The sequence below is a fragment of the Mchenga conophoros genome, linkage group LG7, assembly GCF_057382185.1.
Source record: "Mchenga conophoros isolate Kocher_MC1m ecotype Shallow Benthic linkage group LG7, M_conophoros_male_GT1.1, whole genome shotgun sequence".
In the NCBI taxonomy this organism is placed as follows: Eukaryota; Metazoa; Chordata; class Actinopteri; order Cichliformes; family Cichlidae; genus Mchenga; species Mchenga conophoros.
The window spans coordinates 2,005,601-2,021,499 of NC_140532.1; positions in this window are offsets into that span (position 1 = coordinate 2,005,601).

The following is a 15,899-nucleotide window of genomic DNA, read 5'->3' on the forward strand; positions in this document are numbered from 1 at the left end:
ACTGTGCTTTCTACTAACCTGCCAGTCATCGCAGGTGTTATATTGTGTAAACAGTCTAAAGCAGATATAACAAAACTTTGATATATTTTATTACCAATATTTATTTAGAAATAACAGATATTTATAGGCAGCTTTTATTCAAAGAAATGCTAATATATATGGTTTAAAACAACAGAAAATACCTTAAACAGCTGTTTAAAAAAAAAAAAATTTATTTGTCCAATTAGACTACATCCCCATGAACCCCAAACTAAAATCACCAAGAAAAAAACAACCTGTGAATCTTTTGCCCAGACAAATGAGCTCTCTGGAGGTGTGTGAGAAGACAAAATAAAATAAAACACCCCAAACACACATGTACATCAACAGGTCAGTAATGGCTACACAGGAGACCTTCTGTAAAAGTCAAATGAAATAACATTTAAAAATGACTAGAATGAGACAATAATCGGACATGATGTAACTCTAAATCATCATGTTTGTGTAAAAACTTTAAAGAAACAGGAATCCTGCATATGTGATGGAACAAAGACATTTTGTTAAATTCCATCTTCGTCTATTTAGTTTGACATGTATTAATTAGCTGTATACCTGTATTTAAACTGTTAATATATAGATTATATATATTTCTTTTTTTTTACAAACATAATTGATCCAGAAAATGTTTATTAGTCTATTTTTTAAATAATGTATTAACACTCTTAATATATTAGATTATTTTTTGATTGCTTAAAATCTGGTAGCTTTTCTAAAATTAGATGACAGATTTAATTATTTGAAAGACAACAACACAAATAAAATGAAACATTTCATTATTATAATTTTCAAATGCTAATTTTTGAATTTTCTGGATATCAAATCAGTTTGGTTTCCTTTTTATTTAAATGTTATGAAGTGATAGGATACATTTCCACTGAAATAAAAAAGAAGAAGAGACAGAGGGATGTTTAGAAAGATGGAAATCAGGAAAAGAGAAACTAATTTGGCATAACAAATTGATTAGATTTTTATTATAAAATTTATTATCTTACACAAAGACATAACAAAGGTGTTCAATCTGTAATAATAAAAGAAACAGTCAGTAGGTGAAATGGCAGCATTAGTCCTGACTTGAGTATTCAGCATCCTTATCTCTCTCTGCTTGAGACAAAACCTTTTGGATTTATCCGTTAATTACAAATAAATACGTTGAATTGAATTGACAGAGGATGCAAAGAACCAAGGAGTCCTCTCTGACAGCAGCATCACGAGCCAATCACAACCTTAAACACTGCCAAGCACATGAGTTACATAACAATAATCTTGACACAAAAACATGCATGAAAAGGGTTTTTCTTACATGCTTTCAGTTTGAAACTTGACAACCACTGTGTCACAGCAACGAATCACATTTGAATTCTGATGAAAACATCACTCATACATCACTTCATGTCATTTGTTTATCGCACCCATATTTCCCCATTTTGGCAGTATTTTTTTGTGGTTGAATAACTGCAGATGTGTGAGCCAGAACAACAATACGGACAGAAGCTGCTCATCCATGATAAAAAAAGCACCACGTTGCATGCAAAGCTTTGTGGAAAACTATCATCCAACCGACTAGTCGCAGAAATCACAAACTGTTTATTGGCTGAAATGAAACATGCTGATACAATATCAAAAAATGCCAGCTTTCTGCTAAATCTCGCTGACCCATCAGGTCGTTAAAAAACACAACAAAGCACAAACATCAGTTACTGCTACCAGCTTCAGATTAAAATGTCAGAAACTAATATAAACCTAAATGATTTTGCATTCATGAAAAATGCCTAAAAAGGTTGTTTAGAAGCGCACAAATGTCATAGAACGTCTGAAAAAATCGACTTGTATACACAAAGCCTTAAATTTCAGCAGATCTTAAATCAGATGATCAGAAATCGGAGGTGAAGATCTGCTCAGCCTCCATCAGTCAGGATGAGCAGCATCAGCATCACGAAGGAAAACTCTTTTTTTTTAATCTGCTGGGGGCATTTCCCCCCATTTAGAAACAATATAAGATGCATTTCCAGCAGCTGTCACTGTTGAAGTTTGTCCACAACGTCTCCTCTGACCACCTGTGGGATTTTATTACTCCACAATGTTACAGTGACGCAGGTTTGGCATTGAGCGCTTGTCCCGCACTTCCCTCATCTCTTTGAAACACTGCCTTATTAATAACTGTTTAAAAAAACGGGAATTGTGTTCTGACATCTTTCGGCTGCGCTCATGTATAATGACAGGGAGAAGTGAAAGCCCTTCCTACTGGAAAAGGAACATCGAAAGAAACTCGAGGTAGATCCCAAAGGAAGATGTTTCGTTCCCTTTTCCAAATGAAGGGCTGTTACATATGTAGATATTACAAACTACCATGTGAACACAGTTTGTGTGACTCCATTAGCTCCTGATTATTTTACCTAATGATGCTTTGCTATTCACAACTCTTACAGAACAGCAGCGGCAGGCAGTGTAAAACTTTGTGAACAGTTAGAACATGTTCAGGACTTGCTACAGTGTATCTGTGCAGACATCACATACAGCTACAATAATAATCTAGATTAGGAACTCATAACATCAGCTGTTCTAAATTTAATATGACCGAGAGAGACAGGCAACTATGTCACACATCAGATAACGAGCGAATAAAAGTGGATATAAGCACCAAAATTTGTGTGTTTGTCCCTCTGGTGTCATTAATTAAAACAAACCTCATTAACCACTTGAATTATAAAAATGACTACCTTTTTTTAAAGATGGCCATCATTTCCAGAATTTTTTTCTACTCCTAATTTCTATATTTTTATATTAGGGGAAAAAAAATTTGGTTCTTGGTCTCGAGGAAAATTCAAGACAATCACAAAGACTTGTTTGCTTCTACTTTTGTTATGGACCTGTGACTCAAACAGTTTGTTTTAGACATTAAACATTCATCAAGCAGCAATTAAGTGCTTTGTAATTCAATTCAGATTCAAAATTTAATGCATGGTAAATGGCCTGTATTCGTATAGCGCTTTACTAGTCCCTAAGGACCCCAAAGTGCTTTACACATTTACCTTGGGTAAAGCTTAAACTGTTTTTTACCAGTTATCTGCCTTCAGATAACTTTTCCAGCACAGAATCAGCATCAACTGAGCGAAAACAGTCGATACTGAACCCAAAGCTGAGTTTTACAGCTTTGACTTCAACAACATCTGTTAATTGTCTATGTAAATTCATAAATAATCCAGATGGCCCTGCCCCTCCCTGAGCCTGGTTCTGCTGGAGTTTCTTCCTGTTAAAAGGGAGTTTTTCCTTCCCACTGTCGCCAAAGTGCTGCTCATAGGGGCTCATATGATTGTTGGGTTTTTCTCTGTATGTATTATTGCAGGGTCTACCTTACAGTATAAAGCACCTTGAGGCGACTGTTGTTGTGATTTGGCGCTGTGTAAATAAAACTGAATTGAATCAGCCATTCAGTCAAGTGATTTACCGGAACATAAATGGAATCTCATTTGCTCATAGGGGCTCATATGATTGTTGGGTTTTTCTCTGTATCTATGAAGCGCCTTGAGGCGACTTATGTTGTGATTTGGCGCTATATAAATAAAATTGAATTGAATTGAATTGAATTGAATTGAATGGAAGTTAGCTCGCTAGTTTCCACCTAAAGATGATATAGCATGTTCTGACTGGGAGATTTCTGAAGCATTCAAACGTACAGCTCTGCTATCACTTCCAACATAAATGAAGACAGAAAACTAAACAGCAGTGATGTTTGTAGGGTTACTGAAGTTTGGCTAGCTGCTATATAATGATGCACTACGTGACTGCTAGCGACACAGCTATGTTAGCATAGCATAAACACAGTGAAGCTGGAGGATGAACACTAACTTTTTTCCACTCGATAAAAGTTAACGTGAGGGATTCTGGTGGTCAGGGACAAATGCAATCGCATGGCAGGATGCTGTAAACGGACCAAACTTCAGCAGGAGAACAACTGAGATAATCCATCCACAATACGAGGTTAGTCATTAATATACTGCTGCATGGGCTGGGCTGCAGTTACATCGTAAGGGTTTAAACACTGAGCTTTAAAATGAATAGCAGCAATAAAAAGTGAGAGGCTGACAGGGATCATTGACTGTTTTTAGGAGCTTGTTCAGATTAAATAGAACAAGATACAAAGCATGTTAAAAACACAACAGCCTTAATAAACGCAGAACAGTTTGGACCTGGAAGCAGGGTTCATACGTCATCACTTAAAGACCGGATTCTTACCAAGCACTCAAAGCACTTTTTATAAACTGGACTTGCACTACATGCAAGGAAAATTGCACACCTTGCTGAATGCATCAGGGACGGTTTGGAGCTTAGCATGTTGTCCAACATGCAGACTGGAGGAACCAGCATCACCAGCTAACCGAACAGCTGACAACTTGCTCTAAATATTGGCTCCTGTAAGCCACCTTTAACGATCAACCCAAGAGTGAACGACGGATAAACAGCGAGGAAACAAAGTGCTCCCTCTGCTACGACACCACGATGTCCTTTTAAGTAAATCTTTTTAATTGTTTTGAATTAAAAATACACAAAAAAGCGAGTAGATGGCCATTGTGAAAAGGGCAGCCATCTTTAAAAGGGCAGCCATCTTTAAAAGGGCAGCCATCTTTAAAAGGGCAGCCATCTTGAATTTTCAAACAGAGTAACCCTGAAGAGTGTATTATCAGCTTTAGTCTTTGTATCCACTCGTGAATAATTTCCCTGTTACGCTGTCTGTTGCACTAATAAGTATAAGAATTATATTATTATTATTATTATTATTATTATTACACTGTAACACCAATAACGGTCATTTTTAAGATGATTTCACCACCAGCAGCTCCTTCAGGTGAAACATATCCTTTTAGTTTGAGTAACACAATGTCAAAGTGTTTCTTGGGCACTTGAAAGGACAACATGAAAAAGAAAATCATTTTGAAATCTCTCTCCACCCAAAGGCTTATGTCACAGCTACGGCTGCATAGTGAGTGCAGACAGCAGGAATGATCATTACTTTAAACAAGGCACATGTTGGAAAGATGACATCCACTTCAGGTGTACACACTGACCAAGGGAAATGTTCTCTTCTCTTCTTACTACAACCTTGCTCGTCTCATCAGGCACCGAACTGTATTCGTATGGCACCTGTGCCACAGGCTAATGTACTTTCTGGATGCCGTTTTTAAAATAGAGCAGGTACAGAAGGTAATAATGTGAAAAAGATCATCTTTGTCTGTCCTGCCAAAGCAGCGACACAAAACAGTCAGGTGAGAGGCTCGGGTGAAAGACTCGGGTGAGAGACCCGGGTGAGAGACCCGGGTGAGAGGCTCGGGTGAAAGACTCGGGTGAGAGACCCTGGTGAGAGGCTCGGGTGAGAGACCCGGGTGAGAGACCCGAGTGAAAGACCCGGGTGAGAGACTCGGGTGAAAGACTCGGGTGAGAGACCCGGGTGAAAGACTCGGGTGAAAGACTCGGGTGAGAGACCCGAGTGAAAGACACGGGTGAGAGACTCGGGTGAGAGACTCGGGTGAAAGACTCGGGTGAAAGACTCGGGTGAGAGACCCGGGTGAGAGACTCGGGTGAGAGACCCGGGTGAGAGACTCGGGTGAAAGACTCGGGTGAGAGACTCGGGTGAGAGACCCGGGTGAGAGACTCGGGTGAGAGACTCGGGTGAAAGACTCGGGTGAGAGACTCGGGTGAGAGACTCGGGTGAGAGACCCGGGTGAGAGACTCGGGTGAGAGACTCGGGTGAAAGACTCGGGTGAGAGACCCGGGTGAGAGACCCGGGTGAGAGACTCGGGTGAGAGACTCGGGTGAATACAGTGACATTTCCCCTTTGAAAAAGATTGCTTATCTCTTCATAGACAATCAGCCATGCAGGACAGCTGAAAATACAAAGCCAAAGCACCATTAATAACTAAACACCGTCTTACTTTTAAACCCATCACAGGTATGAGTGACAGCTTGCCATGAGACTGAAACGCTTCTCTATAGAATCTGTGACATGGAAGGTGTGTCACCGAAACAATAAGGTCTGGCAGATTTGGGCAGACCTTCAGTTTACACAAGACATGAAGCGTCTGGTATTCATTTATCTTTCTTCCACTCCTCCACCCCAGCGCTCCATCCCTGCTTCCATCCCTCCCCCCTTCACATGCTTGACCCGTCTTTTGAACCCCACCAACAACCTCAAATACTGTCATCAAGCCTGGGGAAAAATAAGCCAGCTACAGAGGTAGGTCTTGAGCTCCAGCTCCTAAATAATGTGAATATTTCATGACTTTCTCGTCTGTTTCTCTGCGTAACAGCAACACTGAATTCTTATGCACTCAGGCTGCCTCAGCTGCTGCCGCTCTCTTCCCCTCCAGCTCCTCCAGGATTTTCCCATGTTCGTATCACTAGCCCTTGACTTTGTCACTCATTCAACAGCTGCTTGCTGATACTGCATCACTGTTCCAGCCTATCGCTCCCCCCTTTTCACTATGCCCAGCAACAACAAAGGCATTGCTAATCCAGCCTTGATACAAACAGAATGCAAGGACTTTCTGCCCAAAAATGTTTTAAAATTGTGTCTGTTGGTGCTTCGGGAGGATCAACATCCTGTGGACTTCCAGTTGAGATCACAACAAGCTTAGACTAAAACACACAGGACTAGAGGTCAAGGAGATTTCACAGCTCGTCAGCAAAGCCCGAATGCGTTTGAATATTAGAAAATACACAAATGCACAACAAACAGACAGAGCGAGTCAATAAGTATCACCCAGTAAGTAGTTAACCTATGATTCACACACTGCTCCCAATACAAAGAAAATCTGCCTCTTTACGCCGAGTCTGTCAAACAGATGGCACAGCTCGTAAACATGAAAAAACATAACTACACCGTTACAAAAATAACCCAAGCCATTAAAAATAAACCCAAAACACAAATATGTTGAACACCTGAGCGTACGCAGCCCTCACATGCGTCTAGTACTGCTTTCTGTTGCCCTTGTTTCTATATCTCTCCTGCAGATGGTAACAGATGGCACAGGAGCACAAGATTGCTCCAACAATTAGAGGGTTTCCCTCCTTTTTCGGCTCCATCAGGTGCTCGTCTGTCTGCTGCCACTAACAACAACACTAAGTGCTCTGCTTTGGGATGAAGCGCTTCATGCAGAAATCACACGTGTGAGAGAGAAGCTGCAGGAAGCAGAAACATCTGATGAGAAATGCACGAAAATAGGAAAGCAGACACGACACACACCCACGCTCACAGAGTGTCTGATCTTCTTAGTGATCAGTGATAGAGACGAATGAAGGGGGCGCACGTGAATGTGCACTGCACTCCCCACCACCACGCTGGATCGGCCTGCAATAATCTGATCCTTTTGGGAAACTGAGGTGTCGGACTTTAATTTATAGGCCGTATCTGTGGAGCCTTTCCCTCGGCTCTGCCGGTGGCGTCAGCCTCTGAGCCGCTGTGTATGTTTAACGGCTACATGTGTCGCTCCCTATCTCGCTCTCTGAGTGGCACAAAGGTAAAGGGAAGCTTAACAGCCTGGGAAAAAGTTGAACAGTGTGAAATTACCTTGATCCAAAGATTCCTGCTGCATACCAGCCCAATGAACCCATAACAGAGCAGGCACTCAGTCAGAGAGCCCTGCCTGCAGGCAACAGCTGAGACATTACAGAAGGAAAGAGAGCAAAGGCGTGGGGTTGGGGGTATCAGGAGGTGAAAGAAAGATAAATGGGAGCAGGAAGGAGACCCACTAGGAATAATCCCTCGTCCACAATAAGTGGCAGAGGTCAGAGTATCTATACTGTACGTCTAATGTGGGACAACTGGTACGTGGGGTGCTGCTGACTCCCAGTTTTGAGGAGATCTCAGAGGAAAACGACTAAACTTGCCTGCATAACAGTGACTGTAAAATTCAACGCAGGACATTAATGAAGGGCAGAGTGAAGAAGCGCAAATTGAGGCTGCAGTCGCTTTAAATTAACGTAATACTCACTCGCCTTTTTTAATCTGAAACTATTCAAGAAGCAAAAACAGCAAACAAACACGGGCTCTGTGATTTTGGATAAAACACAACACAGTTTACGAGATGCCTGCTGACCTACTTTGGCCAAAATGTGACGGTGAATCATCGACAATAAATAGAAGCTTTGAAAAGGTTTCACATAACAGCTCGAGGACCGATGCGCTAATATCATTTTTATAGAATTTCAAGGATGGCAGCAATCTGTCGGTGATTATATTTGAAATGTGAACGGCTAACAAGCCTTTAACATCAGTGAAAGCCAAAACAGCATGTGTCGTTGTCACGGGGGCGTATGTTTGGTCTGCTGGTACGGTGAAAGGAGCTCCACGTGAACGCCAGGACCCGAGGCTTCAGCCGGTCAATTGTGTCGTATCCAGATGATCGGTGTTTTTCACTCCACCCGTCGGTGGCTGTAGTATTGTGGCTGTTGGAAATCACATGCCAGGGGGGTGTGAGCAACTTGAGCAGCAGATACAAGCATGACTGGAAATTTTCCATTTGATGTCCTTGTGGCCTCTGTTTCAACACGCCGTTTGTATTTGTGGGACAGTAAATCTGACCGATCACTGTGAGTGAAATTATTCAAGACAAACGTGCAACAGGGAAAACAAAATGAGTTCAAACAATACACACTGACCACCGCTCGTTTCTTTAAAATGTTTCTATATTCATACGTATTATTCAACTGTGTGGATCTGCTCTCGTGTTCGATCGGCCACAACCCTGAACTGGATGTGCAGTTCAAGAAAATGAGGTAATTATACTGTGCAACAGATCAGCCACAGGAAAACGACACACACTCCAAACACACATCACCTTCAAAATATTTCTCGGGAACAGCGGTGTGTTCATTAAAGTATATAATACATTATTAAATGATTTACTCCTTTTTTCACAATGTGTAAGAATATCTCTCAGTCCTCATGGACACTTCATTGGGTACACCTGCTCAGTGGTTTGTTAATGCAGCGCCATGCGTTTGGGCATGCAGGCGTGGAGTGTTGCACAAACTGCTGCTCGACTGGGATTTTCCCACAGACCCACAGTGTTTGAAAAGATATCCAGTTAGTGACAGTTCTCTGGGCAAAAATGTCTTACTGATGTCAGAGGGAATCAAACAACGATCAGAGTACTTCAAGCTGCCGCTCGCTGCAGCCGAGGTATGCAGAAGAGCATCCTGGAACGTTCAATCTTAGCAGATAGCTTTGCTTTGGTGCATTCGCCCTTCAGTTCTGGACCGTTGGGGAGTATAGGGAGTCATTTCCTGATTCATCAAGCGGTTCCTGAGGAGTTTTGGAGGTGTGGAGGTTACCCTGTCCCACTGAGGGAGGCTCCAGTCAACAGGCGGTGCCACTGCCATGATGGCATACGTGGTCTAGCATAATCTTTTGGAAGGTGGTGCCAGGTGGAGACGATAATTGGTGTATATCCAGTGCAATTTAGAAGATATGCAAGCGTTAGATTTAAAAACAAACACTAGTACTACGAGTACTAGATCTAATATACTAGTATGTAAAAATTAAAGACTGGGAAAACTGTTCAGTAGCTATCAAGGCTATCCAAGTCGCTACAGTAAAACATCTGTGAGAATGCTGGGGACTTTTTCTTCAGCCACTGTTACTGAGGAAATTCCGTCCCCACAAATGCCAAACTATTTTTGATCTGGAAGAGAAATGAATATCAGTCGATGGCGTAGCACTGACAGCTGGAGGAGGCGACCCGTTTCAGGGAAAAAACAACCAGTTCCTGTGTTTGTTGGTTGCACCTGTTTGTTGTGTGCCAGCTTGTGATGAGTTTACTCTTATCAGACTATCTGCAGCGCCTCTGCAGGCGTGCTCTCTCGGGGTTTTGCAGATGTGACGATCTCTTATACCCAATTAGAATAAGGCGCAACAAATGTCTGCTGAAGGTATTGATTCTGAAAGTGCCGGATATGAGCAAAGCTGCACTTTGAGCCACATCTAGAGCACTGTAACCTGACTGCTCACGGGGAGTGTGTCATCAGGTTAGTCAGGTGCAACTCTTGTGCTGCAGAATGATCAATTATTGTGTGAGTTCTGTTCAGAACGATCCTTGATGGCAGTTTAGTTTTACACCTCTTCTCTTCTTTGAATCCGGAACAACCTTGACCTTCACGCTTGGTTTACGAATGAAAGGAGCACTTCAGGAGACTGGTTGGGTGAGCTGGAGCTTCCAAGGAAACGCTTCAGTTTTGCAAAACTCCCAAAGTGAAATCATCCATCTCCAAAACCAAAACTAGACAAACGTGCTCATACTAATGTTGCCTTTGTATTCTTGCAAGGTTGTTGAACTCATTTTTTCTCCCTCATCAACAAAAAGAAGAAATCTTTCCAGCGTTTCGCCTCTGGTTAGTGAGATGAAACACTGGAAGAGTCTGGACATCCCCAAACCTCATTCTTCTCCTTAGAGAACCTACACAGTAGCCTACACAAGTAGACAACGGCGTGACATTTATACTCGCTCTATATGGTGTGCTTTGTGCCATTAAAGCCATTAAATATTGAATCATAGCTGCAGTAAGTGAAACTGAAACACAGGAACAAGAGAAACCCTCAAAGCTCACTGAGTCTATACATGGCCCATGTCTCACTCTTTAACATCCTGCGAGCCAGATACAGTTCATTCAGTTCAACTTTATTTATGCAGCACACAGCACAACAACAGCCGGCTTAAGTCACTTTGTGTTATAAATGGTAAAGACCATAAGATAATGCAGGTGAGCCTAGTAAGACTGTGATTTGCTGAGGTCGCTGTGCCGGTTACAAACAGACTTTATAGTCTGTGTTAAAGCAACATGTTGTTACATTTCTGGAAAAGTGAACGCCACGCTCTGTCACAGTTTATGACGTGGGGCTAGTTCAGCTCCGCCCACAAAAAAGGCCTACACTGCTATAACAAACTGAACTGAAGAGACAAACCAGTGTGTCAGTAACCTCTGCTACTAACTCACTACTTCTTTATTTATTTTGTCTGTTTTTCTTTTCCTCTGCTTTCTCTGGAACTGGAAATAAAGATAATCGCATATGTTTTTCTTACAAAACTGCAATCTCTACGTCACACAGCTGTAACTTGTAGTTTTCCTCTGTTCTCAGTTTCCTTTCATGGACTTCTACCTTATGCCACATTTGTCTGCACCTCTCTGGCACACACACATTAAGCCCCCGCTTAAATAAAAAGTGCTCCGAGGGTGTTTTAGCGTGCAGAAATATCGCGCTAGAAAAGACGCATCCGACGTGACCGGTGGCAGCTTAAACTATTAATTTAAGCTCCAGTTTAGCTGCAAAATTACGCCACTCGTCCACTGAGTTTTTATCCTTGAGGTTGTTTTTCTGTTAACCAGCTGCGAGCAACTTTTACTTTACCAGCTCACATGTTTTTGCCCCGTAAATATTTTTACTTTTTCCCGGCTGGTACATACATCGCTGATTGAAACATCGAAAGTATCAGTTGACACAACATCAACGTGGAGGCCTAATGCCAGAATGTTTATGGTAAAGGCCCGGCAAAGGTCCTGCTGCAGCATGATGGGGAGAGGCAGACAAAGAGAGCTGAACAAAAGACTGGAGGCTCAGCCCTCAAGCCAGCACAGCTGCTAGCAAATCAGCTAAGCTAAGGTGGAAGTGGGAAAACAAAACAGGATGCAGTACTTATAGACATCACCTAAAGATGACATAATCTCAAAATGCAAGAGCACAGCATGCTGTCAGTCATATAAATGAATAAGTAAAGAGGCCATAGCATATTCTGATTGGCTAGACTATGAAAACAGTCTGCGCTGACAACAAACATCAAGTTTCTACTTTGTGCTTTCCTGTGAACGGCTCATCTGTGGTGCACTGATACTCTTTTACATTCGTCCCTGCAAATAAGCGGGCAGGGCAGGAGGCGACGGCGAGGCCGTTCACCGAGATCAAGACTTGGCTTTTGGACTTTGGAGTTATTAAATATATGAAAATGAGTCAGCAGCGTATGATGTTTTACAGCATCAGGGACCACAAGTTCTAACTTGTAACTGATGCAGTGAATGTTGGTCAGGTTAGGGTTGGTCTTTCACATAGTAGTGAGGCTGCACCATGAGCTGCAAAGCCAACAAACCACAAGCATAACATTTCTTCAGAAACACCCATATAGGCTTTGTACCTGCTCGTCCCCAATGGTAGCCCCAGTACGCTGGGGCTCGCGTTCACAGGAAATAACGACCAGACTACATGACCAGAATATGTTTGAACTTTAGTACTAATATCTTCCATTTTCTTTTTCTTTGACATGACTTTTTATGTCTGTTTCTCTCTCCCTCTACTCTTGAAACATCACCCAATTAGCAATTTGCATTATAGGAAGTGATTGATGAAGTAAACCCCTCTCAAGTCACAGCTGTCTCCACGTCTGGTAGAAACACCTCAATCTCTGATGTAGCTGTAGAACTTCAACTGTGATGTTTCCTAAACCAAATCAGGTTATTTCTGTGTTAAAACACAACCAAACTACGACCGCGGCAAACTGTTCGTTTTGAAAAATGGTGTCATCTTGCAAAGAGGTGGTGGTCCGGCGTTGTTGTTGTAGAGCTACTCACAGGGACCTAAATCAGCATCGTTGAAGAAAGCGTGCGATATCACTCCGACGCGTGCGTTGCCCCACGTGATCGTGCTGACAACCGAACCCCAGCACATCCATTCATCGTCATTGATTCAGTCCCAGATTAATTGTTATTTACTAGGAAATTAGTAGACTGGAGAAGACAACCAAACTAAAGTAATTCCACGATGATTGATACTTGTTTTCAGTCTTGGAGACTGCAGAAATACTGTGAACTGCGATCAGTCGCCATCAGGATCAAAATGGGGAACTCATTCATATTCCATTACCTCTGGAATGTCTCAGCAGCCGTACATCACAAGCTGGCATTCACCTTTCAATCACCCCCCTCCCTTCAGCCCCTCACCCCTGTAATCATGTTAGCTCATACATAATCGCATTTCAATTACTGACAGGAGTGTGACCCTTGCCTCCCAACATGCCTAATCTAATACATGTGTTTCCTAAAAGACAGAGAGATGCTTGTTTAGTGAAAGGAAGAGGAAAAAAAACATGCAATGTCAAAGCTACAAAAAGAGATGCCAGTGTTTTCTTCTGCTGTCACAATGCAAATGCAGCATCTATTTTCAGCGAGACATATACTGTATTTTATGGTGACGTGAACTCTCGGGTCACTGGGCACGGATTGAAGACGAGAGGAAAAGAGCGAAGGCGGTTAAGGACGGACATTACAGAGGTGCAACAAAGGCAAGAAAGTGTGTGAGTGTGCGTGACTCTGCCAGCCTCACAATTTGCCTCTGAGTGTGTCTGGAGTCCTCTGAACTCCAGGACTTTCTGCAATCCCAACGTTCGGAGGAGGGGAGAGAAAACACTAAAGATACCTTGGGTCATAAATCTCCCCCTCCCCCTCCCCGGCTGTCCCGCTGGGTAAGGTAATGCTTTCCTGAATAACTTTTTTAAAATCTCTTCTTCTTCTCTTTCTCTTTGCCCGCTCTTTCATTCTGTAATTCCCACTCTGTCACTTTGTGTCTGTGTGCTTAGCGGCCTTGTGTCATTATTATGGGCCAATTTGTGTCAATGCTAACATCCCATTCATCATGGGGGGAATGGTTTCCGCCAGGGCTCGGGGGGCTCACATACCTAACCTCTCACATTTTCACCATGGTGGTATCCGCTCTGCTATGGGGTCAAAGGTCAGAGTTCCAGACCTCCTGAGTGATCACTGACTTCACTGGCTTCTCTGCTCACCCCCTCCCTGCCCGCTCCACCAACCCTTCGCATGAATTGCTCTTTGTAGCCCCACCATCTCTTTTATGGTTCTTCCTCGACCCATTTTGGCTCCAGGTGAAGAAACTTTCATGATGAATGCAGCGTTTCCACCCTTGTTGTCACTTCTGTTGTCGTTTTAAATCCGATCAGATCATTCTCGGTGGTGGTTTTTCTGACCAGAGAATAAAGAGCCTAATTTCAAGTTTCAAAAGTACAAACTTGCCTCATTGGCTTCAGGTTTCTGTAGAGAGTTTCACCTCGTGCTCCATTCATCAGGTTTCCGTTCCCAAGACTTGCCCCTCCCCTTCAGTCCCCTGCAACCTAAACCTAGTATCACATCAGCGGCTGGCAGGCCTGACTCTTGCTAAAACACCAGCATGCGGGTCGATGGTTTATTTCTTATGAATGAAAGACCCAAACGAAAGCGCATTCCTGCCTCGGCTCTGAAAGGAAACAGCTGGGTGTTTGGTGAGCTCATGTCAGGCGTCTGTGTTTGACATACACAGGAGAGTTAAGCAATATACGACGGAGGGTAAAGCGAAGATGAAACATATGGTTAAGAAGAATATCAACAAGGGGCCCAGAGGCTGATGTGCTGTGGAGATCCTGCAGCACTAGCAGAGGTTGCACCTCCTCTGAACACGAGGCCAGAACAAAGGGGATCAGAACGCAGAGGCAATATCTGCTGCACCAATTAACAGAATATTATCTTGTTTAGAGGAAGGCAAAAGACCGTTGGCATGTCTGCTATACACTCGTGATTACACAACACACATTCTCTTGATCTTTTGGAATAATATCAAGAGTAAGACTTTTCTTGCTATAGCTGGAAAATCAGCAGTTGAGCTGAAAGGATTCCTGTTGCTGTGAACCTTTCGCTGCTTGTTTAGATATGGTATTTGCCGTCTCTGTGCAGTAAGAGTTTGGCTCCGGTGTGTCGCAGGCTGCCAAAAGAAGGCATGTGGGGCGTGCGAGTCCGTCCACATTTCTCTCTCTCTGCCAGCTTCTAATTATGCCCAATTACACCTTTAACACAAGTGGACCGCTGTGGACATTTCTCAGGGTGTGAGGTCAAGCATTTCCTGTGTCTGTGAATGACCCAATGTCAGGGGAATTGTCCTGCAGGGGCCTCCCTTTTCCCCTCCCTCCATCATTCATTCTCTCTGTTTTTTTTCCCCCCTCCTCCACTAAGCGCCGATCACAGACCTCCACCGTTCACCAATGAGTTAGATAGTTGGGGCTTAACCTCTGTGACTTCCTAGAGCGCTCGCTCTCAAACACAAACAACCAGGAGAAGGCATGCACGCTCTCTCTCACATACGCAAGCAGCCACCCTCGTTCATGCATGCATGGGAATTGAACCTGCACATAAAACTCAGATGCTTGTGCGTTATGAAGCTTGACGTAAAGCTGTAAACACACCGCATTTTTGAACAGTATCCTGCATCTGGCCTGACACCCATCTCTCTCCAGTAATACAGGTTTTTCTCTTCCCAACGGACCAGTTCATTCGTTTTGTCTCCCACTGTCAACAAAAACACCTCGTGGTGGCCTCGAGGTTAATTACAGATACAATCTAATCCCATCTAATCTAATTATCAGAGCACGCTTGTGTGCTTCAACACGTATGAGGCACGGCTACTTCATAAGAAACAGCAACCCACTCGCATTGGTAGTGTACTAACAGGTTGGGTTCCCACACCCACTAGGAAAACAAATACTCCATAATCACCGCCTATCAAAACACGCAAAGTTGCAGGGTGAACCGAAGATGGCGCATTCCATGAGAAATCCATAGCGAGCAAGTACATGTTCACTCCTCCGCGCTGACATTTCAGAGACACAAGGGAGAGATTAGAGGAACATATGGGAGGGCCACAAACCCGGATGAAAGATGGCTGAGGGAGATGGGGGTTAGGCCCCCTATTTTTATAGGATGAATAGGTGGTTGAAGTGGCAACGCAAAGAATGAATGAATGAACTGACTGAAGGTAAACCTGAAAGTCTTTCAAGTGTGCA